A 14,598-nucleotide genomic window follows, 5' to 3' on the forward strand; every position below is an offset into this window, starting at 1 on the left:
ATAATTCTTAAAATGGTGAGAGAATTTAGATCTGGTTTCTGATATTATATGCGTTTCAAATAGAACGATAATGTCAAAAGTAAGGATATAGTTAAAAAATCCATGAAATAGCAGTTTAAAGCTTAAATTCGCTACATTGTATGATAATAAACGGCAAACATTAAAAGTATTAATTGACGATGTTGATTAAGGTGAGTAGAGGGCTGATACTGCAGTTAGTTTTTTTTTGGCGTTGCAACTAAATTTTTTATATGTTTCGGGAGATCTTCTACCGATTTGCCAAAGACTTCTATTAGAACAGCTTTTCCATCCCGGTTACCAAAGCGTAGTGCGCCTTCGGAGTCAAACTGCAAACGATGTTCGTTGATTATCAACTTGTTGTCGAAAACTTTAATTTTACACCCTTTTTTATAACTGGATAATGACCTCTCCAGAGACAGCATAGCCTTTTTCTGCTTTTGCATGGATGGACATAAATCCCTTTCAATGTAAATGGCCGATCCAGCCAAATTTCTGCTATGCTTGAAGATATCTGTAACATCATTTTCCCTCTCGAGTTCCGCGATAACATTCATTTTTCCATTCCTCTCTAAGATTTTCTTACTTTTAACAATTGCAGAATTTTTACCAAATTTATCTTTGAGCACCTTCGCAACCCCGAGAGAGACATCATTAGCAGCTGGTAACTCATGGAAGACAATTTTGTTTCTTGGATCTAGGTTCTCTAACCAACGTAATGTCGCCTTAGTTTCGTTAGCTTCGTGTCTCATTTTTTCTAGTTCCGACCGCAGCTGTAAATTTGGCCGTCGTAGGGCACCTAGCTCCGAAGACAGTGAGACAACTTCTGACTTAAGTTGGTTAAAGTCTTCTTTCGACGGCAGGTGTTTCAGTTTTTCATCGAGGTTAGAATTCATAGTGGCTCTAATAATCTCCAGAATATCATTTGAGGAAACGCTGGCGTTAATTAAAGCATTATGGTCTGGCGAAAGCTCACTGTTTCTCCTTTTGCTTGCGCTAGGTTGGGCATATGCAAAATCTTTTGTGGGTGCACGCTTTACCGGCATTGTGGCAACTCTAGCAGACAGAAAATAGCGAGTAGAGCACAAACAGACAACAGTGAATTTGATGTATATATGTATGTAAGCCTTGCAATTAGCACACAATACCAAAATTCAGGCAAATTCACTGTAATTTACAAGATTATCCGAAAACAAAGATTCCCCACTTGTATGCGTCCAATCCTGGCCTCAGCGACAAAAGACAAATAGGCAGAGGCAGATCCACAAACAAAACACCAACAAACGACAGCAGACCAACAGCAGGGCAGCAGCGAAGCTCCAGATACAGGAAAACAGCTGCCAAACACAATAAACACACCCAAGTCCGAACGTCAGAGATGCAGGATACACTATTATATACGCACAACGATTCCAGGCCAACGCAGAGACCAAAAAATTTATTTTAAATGAAATACAACGAGAGCATAAAATTTTGACTGTTTAGTTTCCACCAGCACCAATATTATTTTCTATATAAAAAGGAGTACAATGTTTTTAATTTTTTGTGCAATTTATTGTTACAAATTACCAAAAAGTAAATATATGTATTTAAGGAAAACGAACTTTAGTCTTTATTTCCCGTTGATATGAAATTTAATTATGTTTTGTTTGCTATTAGAATATGTATAATTAAAGAAGTTAAGTAATTCACGGTTGAGTATGGCACGAAAGACCGAAAACCGAAAGGAAACGACTTTTGAGTAAAAGGTTCGCGCAAACGGAACTGTACAACTGAACTCACCGACTGCTTAAGGTGAACTACCCTTCTGCTCTGTGTGCGGACCAGTGCTGCCAGAAGTTTTTGGACGAACCGGCTAAATTGGCAAAAAAACGGCTAAAAACGGCTAAACTGTTTCAACTAAATTTCACATGTTTTATTTAAATAAATCGTAAGTAGAAAGACTAGTCTTGGAGAGAAGTTGCAAAATCAAGCTGGAAAAAATTTTGCCAGCAAGAATTCGCAATTAGGAAAAACAAATGATTGTGGCACATGGTTGCATTTTTTGTCGACAATAATTTGAATAAACAGATTCGTCAAATTTAAAAATTTACAAGCTTGAGCGATTTCAAAATGAAAAATTTAAGTAAATACTTTTTTACTTAATTAATTTAGTTAATTCCAATGATTTGAAATGTACTCGGAATGCAATCTCAACCAGAGTCCATACAGGAAACGCGCCAGTTAGTACGGCAACGAAATTTAAACGTATGTTAAAAAAATTTGGACTAGCAAGAAATATACATGTAGATCCTGTTTTTCGCCCCTCTGAAAGAATTTTAAAATTGTATACAAACTTCTGATGTTTGAAATGCAACCGTGGACACTACCTGCCAGGGAAACTTGCAAGTTCCTGCAAATTTACGTTCGTGCAGAAATTTGCAAGTTTCTCTACGTGAGAGAGAATTTGGGAGCATTTTATTCATACTAACTGATATTTTGAGTGATAATTTTCGCTGGATTTTCGACGAACAAACGTATTGTCTTCCCAGAGAGTTCTGCTTTAAATAGAAATTTGTGCTCCTTTACTTTCATTTTGACGCATTTCAGTGTTGGTTCTTTTAATTCAAGTTGGCCTTCGGTTTTTGGAATTTAAATAGGTTCTCAGGAAAAAAATCTGAGTAGACAATACCTGTCACATTTATTGGCACTATATCCAAACACAAACGCGTGTTAAGCAAACAGTAAAACAATTTGTTATTTGTCAATGTTATTGTGGCTTTTTAGCATTTTATTTTTAATATTTTTAATGAGCTTTATACCACGATTGTTTATTAGGAAAAATTGAAAAAGCAACAAGGTCTAAGCGGTAGAAGTTATAGCAGCTATTTCGGAGATCACCACATCTCTTCATCAGACTTCTTTTTTCTAGACTTCAGCAGGGATAGAACCTGCGAATTCGATGTTCAAAGTCAGAAGCGTTAACTACTGAGCTATGTACATCCCGTAAACTCTTGTTGCTAATTCATTTTCCTTATTCAACCAACTACTATCAAGTGCAGCTGATTTGCCGCTATTTAAACTCGACAGCGTGGTTGTTGTTGTCAATTCTATACATCCATTTGCTTATTTGCTTTTTTGTATAGTTTCAGGCAGGCTCTTCCTAAACTATGTATTTGTCAATGTTATTGTGGCTTGTTAACATTTTATTTTTAATATTTTTATTGAGCTTTGTACCACGATTGTTTATTAGGAAAAATTGAAAAAGCAACAAAGTCTAAGCGGTAGAAGTTATAGCACTATTTCGGAGATCACCACATCTCCTCATCAGACTTCTTTTTTCTAGACTTCAGCAGGGATCGAACCTGCGAATTCGATGTTCAAAGTCAGAAGCGTTAACCACTGAGCTATGTACATCCCGTAAACTCTTGTTGCTAATTCATTTTCCTTATTCAACCAACTACTATCAAGTGCAGCTGATTTGCCGCTATTTAAACTCGACAGCGTGGTTGTTGTTGTCAATTCTATACATCCATTTGCTTGTTTCTATTTTTCCTAATAAGCAATCGTGGTACAAAGCTCAATCAAAATATTAAAAACGAAATATTTATAGTTTGTCTAAAATTCGGAAACAATTGGGTCATCGTTGTCCCACCATTTCGAAAATGTAAATTCCTGTAAAAATTATATAATTAAGTTTAATACTTTATTAGTTTCGTAATAATCTGATACTTTACTTCAAGTGATAGGATTTTGAAACTTAGGGCCTGTGCCAATTGATAGCAAAGTACTCTGGACTGTAAATTTTTGACAACTATAAGGTGAATAAACATTGCCTATCCCACATGGCTAGCGCAAAATTTGACAGCAATAAACACACCTACTTGGCAGTTTTGTAGTATTTTTGTTGTAATATGCATGGCTGTCAGTTCTAGATGAATTAAAACCAGCAAAGACAAATCTTTTTTTTTATATAATTTGTGCATTTTAATTGCTCAACTTCTTCTGCATCAGACCACAGTCAAAAATTTCCAGCAGTAAAAAGTTACGAATTGGCACAGCAGAAATGTAAAACTTTCTCACCATAGTAAAAAGATGTTTCACCATAGAACTTTACTACTTATTGGGACAGGTTAAAGAGAAATTACTTCAAGTTTGAGAAAAAAAGAGTTAAAATGTCCCACCCGTTTTCATTAATCAGGTAAAAACAAACACAGGTATCTTACACCATGTTCGGACTGACAACGAGAACACTTTGAAAACTAGTTTTGGGAAAGTGGACTGAAAGCTGTTCGCACCGGCTGTTAGTGTTTTCGTTGACATTTCTTTCATCCTTTGTTTACAGCTTTGCTACGAAAAAAGAAAATCAAAATCTTTGTATTTCATTTTCTTATCATTGGCATATTAAAGATGAGAATATATGACTTCCACTTCGATAATTAATCGAAAAAAACTAGAGCAGGCACCGATTGGAACGAGTGGAACGTGAATTTTCAGCAGTTTTCACCGAAAACTGATTTTCGTTTGATGGATTTTACATGTACGAAAACACAAGTTTTAGGTCGAAAACCAGTTATAGCAACGAAAACATGTTTTCGATGTCGGTCCGAACATGGTATAAGATATCTTTTCAAAGCAACAATAAATGTTAAAAATAAATAACTAAATCCACAAAGGAATGCCAGACTCTTCCTGAATGTATGGCCGTTTTTTTAATCTAAGCCTTAGAATTGATTTAATATTTCTCTGATTTTTACACTCGAGCGCCCTGCACCTACCTGGCTACGACCATGCTTACACTTTTTGCTACCACACTCAACTTTGCTTACTAAGTTGTAATAGCCACAATATGAATGGCAAAGTACAGGGACCTATAAAGGACCCTTTTATTAAAAAAAAACCTGTGCGACAATTATTATTCTACACCATGTATATGATAAAAATTGAATAGCTGTAAAAATAAATACAAAAAAAAAGTACAAAACTAAAAGAGGAGTACATTTCCAGATATTTTTGGAGTACAAGGAGTACATTGCAATAAAAAGGAGTACGTTTACGTTTGATCAAACTTCCACATGGCGGCCAGAAAATCAAGAAAAAAATTTACTTTTATTAAAATTACCTTCAGCAGCTCTCTCTTAAGGCATAGTTCCCCAGTACGTTTTGTCAACGAAAAATTTTATCAGAAAAATTGCTGAAGACGTACCCTTTTCACAACCATTTTCGGTACTTTCGTGGAGCTAATCCGCGTTTCATCCACTTTTATTCCCGTTTTCGGATTAATTTTCGGATTTTTTGCTGGCTGGGCTGTTGTCGTGACAAGCGCAGCAGCTTCGCGCACGTGTATATGTTACTTATTCTTTGAACTTCACAATCACACTGTGAAAGAGCGAATTAACACGATTTTAGAGGCAGTTGAGAACGAACTTATAAAAGTTTGAAAACTTGTGACTTTTTTTGTTTGCAACTTGCCGAAAGTACCGACGTAGTGGGACTTAATGTTCTTCTCGTGTTAGTGAGGTACCCATTCGGAATGCAAATTGAAGAAGAGCTTTTGATGAGCGAAGTACTTGAGACTTGTAAGAAATTATAGTACCTTATATACCTTTCTTTAGTATTAGGTAACAATACTTACCCTGCAAAAAATGGGACTGATCCGCGATGACTCCGGGAGCAATCGCAAAGGAGCATGCGACTAATACCACTTTTGATCTCTTTATATGGAATGAACGGATCGCTTTTGTTCGAGCATGTCCTATGAAGAGACTAATTGTTCACCTTTATACCCGAACGGGTATAAAAAGCGACTAGTCACTTTTAAAAAATAAAAATAAAAATAAAAATTTGCGCCAGCTGAGATTCGAACCGGGGTGCTCAGATTTGTTAGGCGAATACTCCCTCTGTGTGCCAACGCCGCACATGAAATTTCATTGACTAAGTGCGTACATATCATTAAATCGTTAATAGTACCCGTTAGAGATGAGTTGGGGACTAATTGATCTCCAATTATACCCATAAGGGATGAGTCGAGACTAATTGACCTCCATTAGTACCCGTATGAGACTAGTTGGGACTAATTAATTCCCAATTGTACCCGATTGAGAGTAATCTCGGAATACTCTCTTTAGAGATTAGTCGCACAATTTTTTGCAGGGCATAAATACCAACATGCATACATATGTGTGTTCATATGTATGTATATTAATGGTACTACATACATATGTACCCACATTCCTCTGTACCCTGCAAAAAATGGGACTAATCCGGGATGACTCCGGGAGCAATCGCAAAGGAGCATGCGACTAATACCACTTTTGATCTCTTTATATGGAATGAACGGATCGCTTTTGTTCGAGCATGTCCTATGAAGAGACTAATTGTTCACCTTTATACCCAAACGGGTATAAAAAGCGACTAGTCACTTTTAAAAAATAAAAATAAAAATTTGCGCCAGCTGAGATTCGAACCGGGGTGCTCAGTTTTGTTAGGCGAATACTCTCTCTGTGTGCCAACGCCGCACATGAAATTTCATTGACTAAGTGCGTACATATCATTAAATCGTTAATAGTACCCGTTAGAGATGAGTTGGGGACTAATTGATCTCCAATTATACCCAAAAGGGATGAGTCTAGACTAATTTACCTCCATTAGTACCCGTATGAGAATAGTTGGGCCTAATTAAAGCCCAATTGTACCCGATTGAGAGTAATCTCGGAATACTCTCTTTAGAGATTAGTCGCACAATTTTTTGCAGGGTATACTTAAGTCCTAGTGTAGTAAAATGAATTCAACCGTACTTATGTATATACCTGACGCTTTGTTGCATACATACAAATGTTCTCTCTATATAACAGTGCTGTTAACAACATACATAACTGAGTTTACATTCAAGCAAACCACATAAGCTCTATTACATATTCATAATGAACGGAATTTATATGACATTGACATTAATTTTCTACATCCTCGGGCCCCGGAAAGGAAGAAGCTACCGCCAGTGGAACTAGTAATTGAATTGGGCACTTTAAGACTTTCCTGTCAGGAAGTAGAATTTCACACGCTCTAACTCGTCCATCTCGTCCTTGATAGGTTTTTTGAACCACTGCCAATTTCCAAAGCAATCTAGGTTTTTTGTCGTCTATAACCAAGACAACGTCACCAGATTTGACACTGCGAATTGGATTACGTTTATTGTAATGAATACTTCGCAGCTGATTCAAATATTCCTTATGCCAACGCCTTTTGAATCGCTTTATCATGGCTTGACGCCCTCCCCATAACTTTGCGGAAGTGGAACCATCAGTTTTAAAGTCTGTTTGAAGTGAAGAAGGTTTAAAATTTATTAAAAAATGAGACGGAGTTAAAGGCTCCAAGTCGTTATGGTCATTTGTAATATAAGTCAGAGGTCTTGCGTTAACCACACTTTCCACTTCCGCCAATAACGTGTTGAGATCCTCTACCGTTAACGTCGCCTTTCCGATTACTGCTTTCAAAGTCTTTCACGCTTCTTACTAGACGCTCCCAAAAACCGCCCCACCATACTGCTCTTTCTGGTATAAACTTCCATGTAATATTTTGGTGAGCTGCTGATTGCTGGACTTCGCTAGATTTCAAAAGCTAGATTTCAAAAACTCGTGTTTTTGTAATGCATGTAATGATTTGGACGTTGCGGTCCGGCATAAATGGTTGCATTTAGGTTCTTTCTCGCCTTCCGTATCTGACGATAACATTAAAGATTATGTTTTTAAGCAAACTGGTTTAGATAAAAATTTGTTATCCTGCTTCAAACAGGTTAAGAAAAATGTCCCAGTATCAACTATTAAGAGAGTTAATTTTAAGTTGGGAGTTCCGGAATCCTCGTACGCGAAGTTGCTGACCTCANATTAAGAGAGTTAATTTTAAGTTGGGAGTTCCGGAATCCTCGTACGCGAAGTTGCTGAGCTCGGAAATTTGGCCTACAAATGTCTCGGTCAAGCCTTTTCAGTTTTTTCTAAAGGATCAACAACAGCCACCTCGGACATAGTAACGACCTTGGACCCTCCTAGCCGTGGTCTCAAGGTGTACTTTCAAAACTTATCCGGCATGCGAACCAAGGCTGATATTGTGCATTCTTTTAGTGCGCAAATGGATTACGACATCTTTGTTTTTGTTGAGACGTGGTTGAATGCAAGTTTTTTCGACAGTGAGTTCTTCGACTCGAATCTTTTCAATGTATTTCGTAAAGACAGAGATGCTGCAAAAACGGGTTGCCTTCGTGATGGTGGGGCTCTAATTGCTGTCAAGCGTCAACTCCGTGCATTCCTGTTTCCACTCAATAATGATGACTCTCTGCTCGATCAAATTTGTGTTTGTATAAGTTGTCACTCCGCGCAAGATTCCATTTACCTACTCGCTTCGTATATACCGCCTGATAGTTCATTTGAGTTGTACAAAGCTCATGCTGACAACGTGGCATCTCTAGTTTTAAATAACCTAAATGATAATCATTTATGTGTGCTAGGTGATTTCAACTTATGCAAGATAAATTGGTCTGCTAGTATTTCTAATTATAGTCTTACACCAACTAACGTGTCTGCAAGTCATGTATTATATTTTATTGATAATATTCTTAGTCTTAATTTGTGTCAAGTTAATAATTTCGTTAATTCTCTGAATAGAATTTTGGATCTCATATTTGTAAGTGATAACCTAAGCTACAAAGTTAGTGAATGTTTGAATCCAGTAACTCCTAAAGATAAGCATCATTTACCTTTAGTTGTAAAACTCGATTTTTACTGTTTTTCTTCAGTACCTTCTGATGACATATTATCTTTTAATTAAGCATTATGCGATTTTTCTAGCTTTAATGAATTACTACTCGATATTAATTGGGATAATTTATTTGCAGATCTTGATACATTTAGCAGTTTCACTACTTTTAAATCCATTTTGTGTAAACTCTGCTTGGATAATATTCCGGTTAGAAAGAAAAAACCCTATAGATTACCCTGGTATTCTAAGGATTTAAAAAAGCTTAAAAATCTTAAAAACAATTATTTTAAGAAGTTTAAATCTACGAAGAACCATTCGTTTTTCGTTAAATATAAACGAGCTTTAAAAAATTTCAACTACTTAAATAAATCTCTTTATAATAACTACATTTGTAGCATGGAGTTGAACATTAAATCGAATCCTAAGACTTTCTGGAATTACATGAAATCCAAAAGGAGCTGCGCTAGTGTTCCCACCGGCGTATTTTTGGATAATAATTATGCGCAAACCTCAAGTGAAGCGGCAAATTTATTTGCTGAGTTTTTTAAATCCAATTTTGTTGATGAAGACCATGATCAGCCATGCGACTTTTCCTCTAATCTAGACTACTCTTTGGACCTCGGGGCTCTATGCCTTTCATCTGAGGATATTAGTAACGCTTTGGTTAAATTGAAATCTTCCTCCCAAACTGATGTCGATGGTCTTTCAGCAGTTCTAATAAAAAATTGTCCTGCTTTGGTCTATCCTCGGAAAGTAATTTTTAACAAATTTTTATCGTCGGGGAGTTTCATTGACGCATGGAAGCTCACTTCCATAACGCCCATCTTTAAGAATGGTAATAAAAATGACGTAAGGAATTATAGGCCCATTTCTAAGCTCTCGACTATCTCAAAAATATTTGAACACGCAATCAATGCAAAGTTGAGCTTTGCGGTTAAATCTTTAATTTTCCCGAATCAGCATGGGGTTGTCGCCGATAGATCTACAGTATCGAATCTAGCTGTTTTCAGTGAATACTGCATACCTCCTCTGGAGTCCCACAAGGAAGTGTCTTAGGACCACTCCTATTTGTACTTTTTATTAATGATATCACAAGCTGCTTTTCATTTGCCAAATGTTTGTTTATGCTGATGATTTAAAGATTTTCGCAGCGATTAAGACCCCAGAAGATGCCATTATGCTTCAAACTGATATTGATAGGCTTTACTTGTGGTGTCAGAAATCACGGCTCTCAAATGACTTACTCGAAAATATCCAACATTATACCTGCTAAGTACAATATATCGACTTGTTACCTTCAGTGTGTTAGTGAGATTAAGGACCTTGGTGTCATTTTTGATAATAAATTCTCTTTTATTAACCACATAAATTATATCACTTCGAAATCCTTCTCCATGTTGGGTTTCGTAAGACGGAATGCCTCTAAGTTCTCTGATCCCTATACAATCAAGTTACTCTATGTATCGTTTGTTAGGTCACACTTAGAATATACTGCTTTTGTTTGGAGACCAAGTAGCCTGCAAGCTATCAATAGAATAGAACGTGTACAAAAAATTTTTCTTAAGTTTGCACTTCGGTCTTTGAACTTTGTGGATCCCATGCCATCCTATTCTGTTCGTCTCATGCTTATAAGTCTCAAGTCCTTAGAAATTCGTAGGTCTATACTGTGCCTGTCCTTTACTCGTAATATCATAACTGGAGTCATTGATTGTCCTTACTTGTTGGAAAGGATTCGATTTAATGTTCCCCAGCTATCTCTTCGGAACTTCTACCCTTTTTATGTGGATAACTATAAAACTAAGTACGCCAGTAATGCCCCCATTACTCGCGCTTTACGTGAATTGAATTCCTTTAATAGTAATGCTGATCTGGATTTTTCACTTTCACGGATTGCTTTTTTGAATCTTTTGAACTCTATATTATAGTTTTTTAATGAAATATATTTTAAATGTATATTAATAGTCTGTACTAAGTTACTTTTGTAAATAGTCTGTAAGGATTGAAATTCATAGACTTAAATAAATAAATAAATAAATAAATTCAATGTTCGCTCGCTTAAATGTCTTGGAATTGTCCGACATTATGGTAGTCGGTACACCACACCTCGCTATGAACCTCCGTAACGCATCTATGTAACTTTTCGTCGTTAAATCGGCAACGAGTTCTAAATGCACCGCGCGAATTGCGGAGCAAGTTAGCAGCATAATGTAAACTTTTCGCTCATGGTTGTCTTCTGTCTTCATGTACATCGGTCCAGCGAAATCGACGCCCGTTGTTTCGAATGGCCGCTGTGTAGCTACTCTCTCGGCTGGTAAAATTGTCCAAGGTTCGGATGCGCTTTACCCATGTAACCGCTTGCAGATCACACAGTGTCGTAAAGTTGATTTAATTAGCTGCCTTGCTTGTATTATGTAACACTTTTTGGTGTGCTTCCCACACCAGAAGTTTACTGAAATAAGATTGCTTGGGCAATATAATAGGATTTTAATTACCATACTCATTTTTCGGCAGCCTGCTGCTGAGCCTTAAGATACCATCGACCAGAACAGCGACATTAATTTTGAATCGTGTGGTATAGTGCATTGCTTTACCAACGCAGCAACTTCTCGCTCGTAGTGACTTCGCTGTACGCATTTAACCCAATACGACTTCGCTTTACGTACGTAACTCATTCGCTGATAATTCGCTGATTTCGTTTATTTCTCTGTTTATAATTTTCGGTAGTTGTCTTTTTTGCGCTGCGCAAGTTTTTAAGTTATTTGCAAACCTGAATACAAACGCTGTTACTCGTAATAACGCTTAATTTGACTGAAACGTTCCATATTTATTACAGGTTGTAGATCGTCTTCATAAACGTTAACGGTATTTGTTAGAAGATTTGTAGATTTTCCAATAACAAATGCTTCTGGCCAAGTTGATTCATCTTTTGCTAACCAGCTCGGGCCGAATTTCCACAGTGACGATGCTGCTAACAGTGAAGGCAAAAGCCTTTACACCTCTTGTCAGAAGATCTGCTGGATTGAGTTTGCCACGGCAATGCCTCCAATCGTAAATGTTAGTCAGCTTATTTATTTCACAAAGCCTTGCCTTAATATAAGGCTTTAATTGCTTTCCTTGCCCGTTTATCCAATTAAGTGTAATTGCAGAGTCAGTCCACAAAACAACTCTGCCTCTTTCGAAATCAAGTGCAGCGAGTAAAAGTTCCTTTAATCGCGTAGCTGTTAATGCCGCTGTTAACTCCAGTTTTGGCAATGTGAGTTCGCTTTGGGCTTTACCTTTTTGCATTGGGCTCACTCTATTTTTGGAACATATTATGTTCGTTGTTATTGTTTCGTTTCGTGCTATATGCCGTATGTATGCCACTGCCCCGTAGGCTTTCGGGCAAGCGTCAGCAAATATATGCACTTCATTTGTTGAGTCGTGGCCAAGTGAAAGCGCTGGCTTATTTTAAATTCTCTGAGTGCTGTTAGTTCATCCTGCCAACATTGAAAAGCGCTCAATGTATCACCACTCAACGTGTTGTCCCAATCTATATTAGATTTCCAAATTTCTTGTAAAATTAATTTAACTTTTACCGTATATGGTCCAAGAATTCCTAAGGGGTCGTATATTTTTGACATCGCTTTCATGACGTTTCGTTTCGTTGGCCTTAAACTTTTTACATATTCACTGCAGCTTTCTAAGTCAACGCTGATTTCGTCGTTCGCCGTGCACCAACTAACGCCAAGCACCTTTTGCGCTCGGTTCTTTACGCTTTCACTACTTTTGAAAAGTTCGTATAGTTGATCGTCATTCGTATTCCATTTTCGTAGGTTAATATTGGCCACTGACATTATATCGTTAGCATGTGTAAACATTGTCTTGCCTTCATCTAAGCTACCTACGCTCAAAAGCAAATCGTCCACGTAAAATGACTGCTGTAATTTGTCACAAATTCGTCCATAACGCGGCTTGCTCGAAGCCAAATGTTTTCGCAAAGTTGATGCCAGTAAAAAGGGACTTGATGTTACACCAAATGTCACTCGTGTCAGCCGATACTCGACCACTGGGGAGAATTCGTCACTTGAGACAGGAATGTCGTGATACCATAAACATCTATGTGAGTCGCGGTCCTCTTCTGCGATTGCAATTTGAAGAAATTCTTTCTCTATATCAGCTGTTATCGCTATTTTATTTGACCGAAACTTTAGTAAGGTTCGCAAAATATTCGCTACACGATTATCGCTGGTTAAGTGTTCGTTAAATGACAGAAAGCCAGGCTCACTGGACGATGCGTCGAACACTATTCGAGTTTTTGATGTGGTTTTGTCAGCGCGATAAACGGGTTTATGTGGCATATAATAATTTCTGCAATGCCATTCCTAAGCAACTCCTTAATACCGAGATCATATTCGGTTACCTTATCGCGACTGTGAATAGATTTGTTGGTCAAGTTGCGCAATCTTCTTTCTGCAATTATTTTGTTATTAGTGAATTTATCGCTAATATTTTTCCACGGTAATTTTACAGTGTAGTGATGGTTTACCAATCTTATTTCGGACAATGTATTTTCAATTAAACTTATTTCCTGCGATTCAAAAATATTTATGGCAATTGATTCTAAATCCCAAAATATTTGGATATTAAATGTGTTTTCGTACGCTTCTGACCGACTTGTTACATGATGGCATCCGAAAAACGTTTAATCGGCGACTAAACTGTCATCAGTTACCTTAAATTCACCAGTATTAAGCTTCCAGCAGTAATCCTGACCAAATAAACATTAATACCGTCAATGAATTTTTCTGCACCAATTATAACGTCAGCTAATTCTTGTCTTACATTCATTTCAAGCTTTGCAACCGCGGTGCAGGTAGTATATTTGCTCTAATAGTCTGGGACTTGTCGCTGTATTGGCTTCGTAATGACAATTCTACTATATTTAATTCGGCTGCTCTCTTCGCTTTATTTTCTTCGCCAAAACCTACAATTTTCATTTTTTCAATTCCACCCGGCACCAACTGAAGTACTGTTGATAGTTTCTCTGTATGTGCGCTGACTGCCATTATCCATGATTACTCTTGACATTACGCTCTCGCTATTATTGGATTCGCTAATTATTGCATTGGCTGCTTGCAGAAAAATCTTTGACTCGCTGATTCCAACAGTGTTTAGTGTAGTTGCATTAGCTGCATTTGCTGAAAAGGCTTCTTTGTTGTCGCTTTGGTACTTTGGCACGTCGCTGCGCCGCTTCAAAGTTTGTTGCTGACGTTCACACATCGACGTTAAGTGCCGACCTCGACAATTGTCGCATTTCACCCATTGCGCTTTACAGAATTTGGAGTTGTGGTTTTTGCTCGAACATCGAAAGCAGCGACCTTCTCGTCGTAAGATTTGTTTCTTTTGGTCAATACTCAAATCGCTGTTGCAGTTTTTTGTTGCATGAGAGTGCTTTTTACAGAAAAGGCAATGCGTTTGGGTGTAAGCACCTGCTAACAGACTAGTTTCTGTACCCGCGCTTCGTTCTCCACGCACTCGCGTGTCAGATCTCCTATCACTTTCCGACAACTGGGATTTTTCCAACGCTTCTATTTCGAACTTAATAAACTTTAGGAGATTATTTAATTGTTTTCCTTCAGTTCCGCTATTCTTAATATTTTCAGCGGCTGAATCAATGCTGGAGTTGAGTAAATCGCTGTTAGTCGAATTTCTGGGCGCCATTCGGTAAAATTGTACACGCATCGTTGTTGGTATAGCCTTAAGCAGAATAGACTTACCCATAATTTCGTATTGTGTTGACGCAATTCGGAATGCTCTGAGAGATCTCATTGTCGAGGTCACCTCATTGTACAGTTTTCTAAGGCCATACAT

General features: G+C 37.4%; 1 protein-coding gene across 6 annotated transcripts in view; it reads right to left on the reverse strand.

Annotated features, from left to right (window-relative positions):
* The window catches only part of Zyx (lipoma-preferred partner zyxin), a 305,332-nt gene that overhangs the window by 151,400 nt on the left and 139,334 nt on the right, over window positions 1–14,598 (reverse strand). The window lies entirely within an intron of this gene.

The sequence above is a fragment of the Rhagoletis zephyria genome, unplaced genomic scaffold, assembly GCF_001687245.7.
Source record: "Rhagoletis zephyria isolate East Lansing unplaced genomic scaffold, Rhagoletis_zephyria_1.1 Rzeph_scaffold_00175, whole genome shotgun sequence".
NCBI lineage: Eukaryota > Metazoa > Arthropoda > Insecta > Diptera > Tephritidae > Rhagoletis > Rhagoletis zephyria.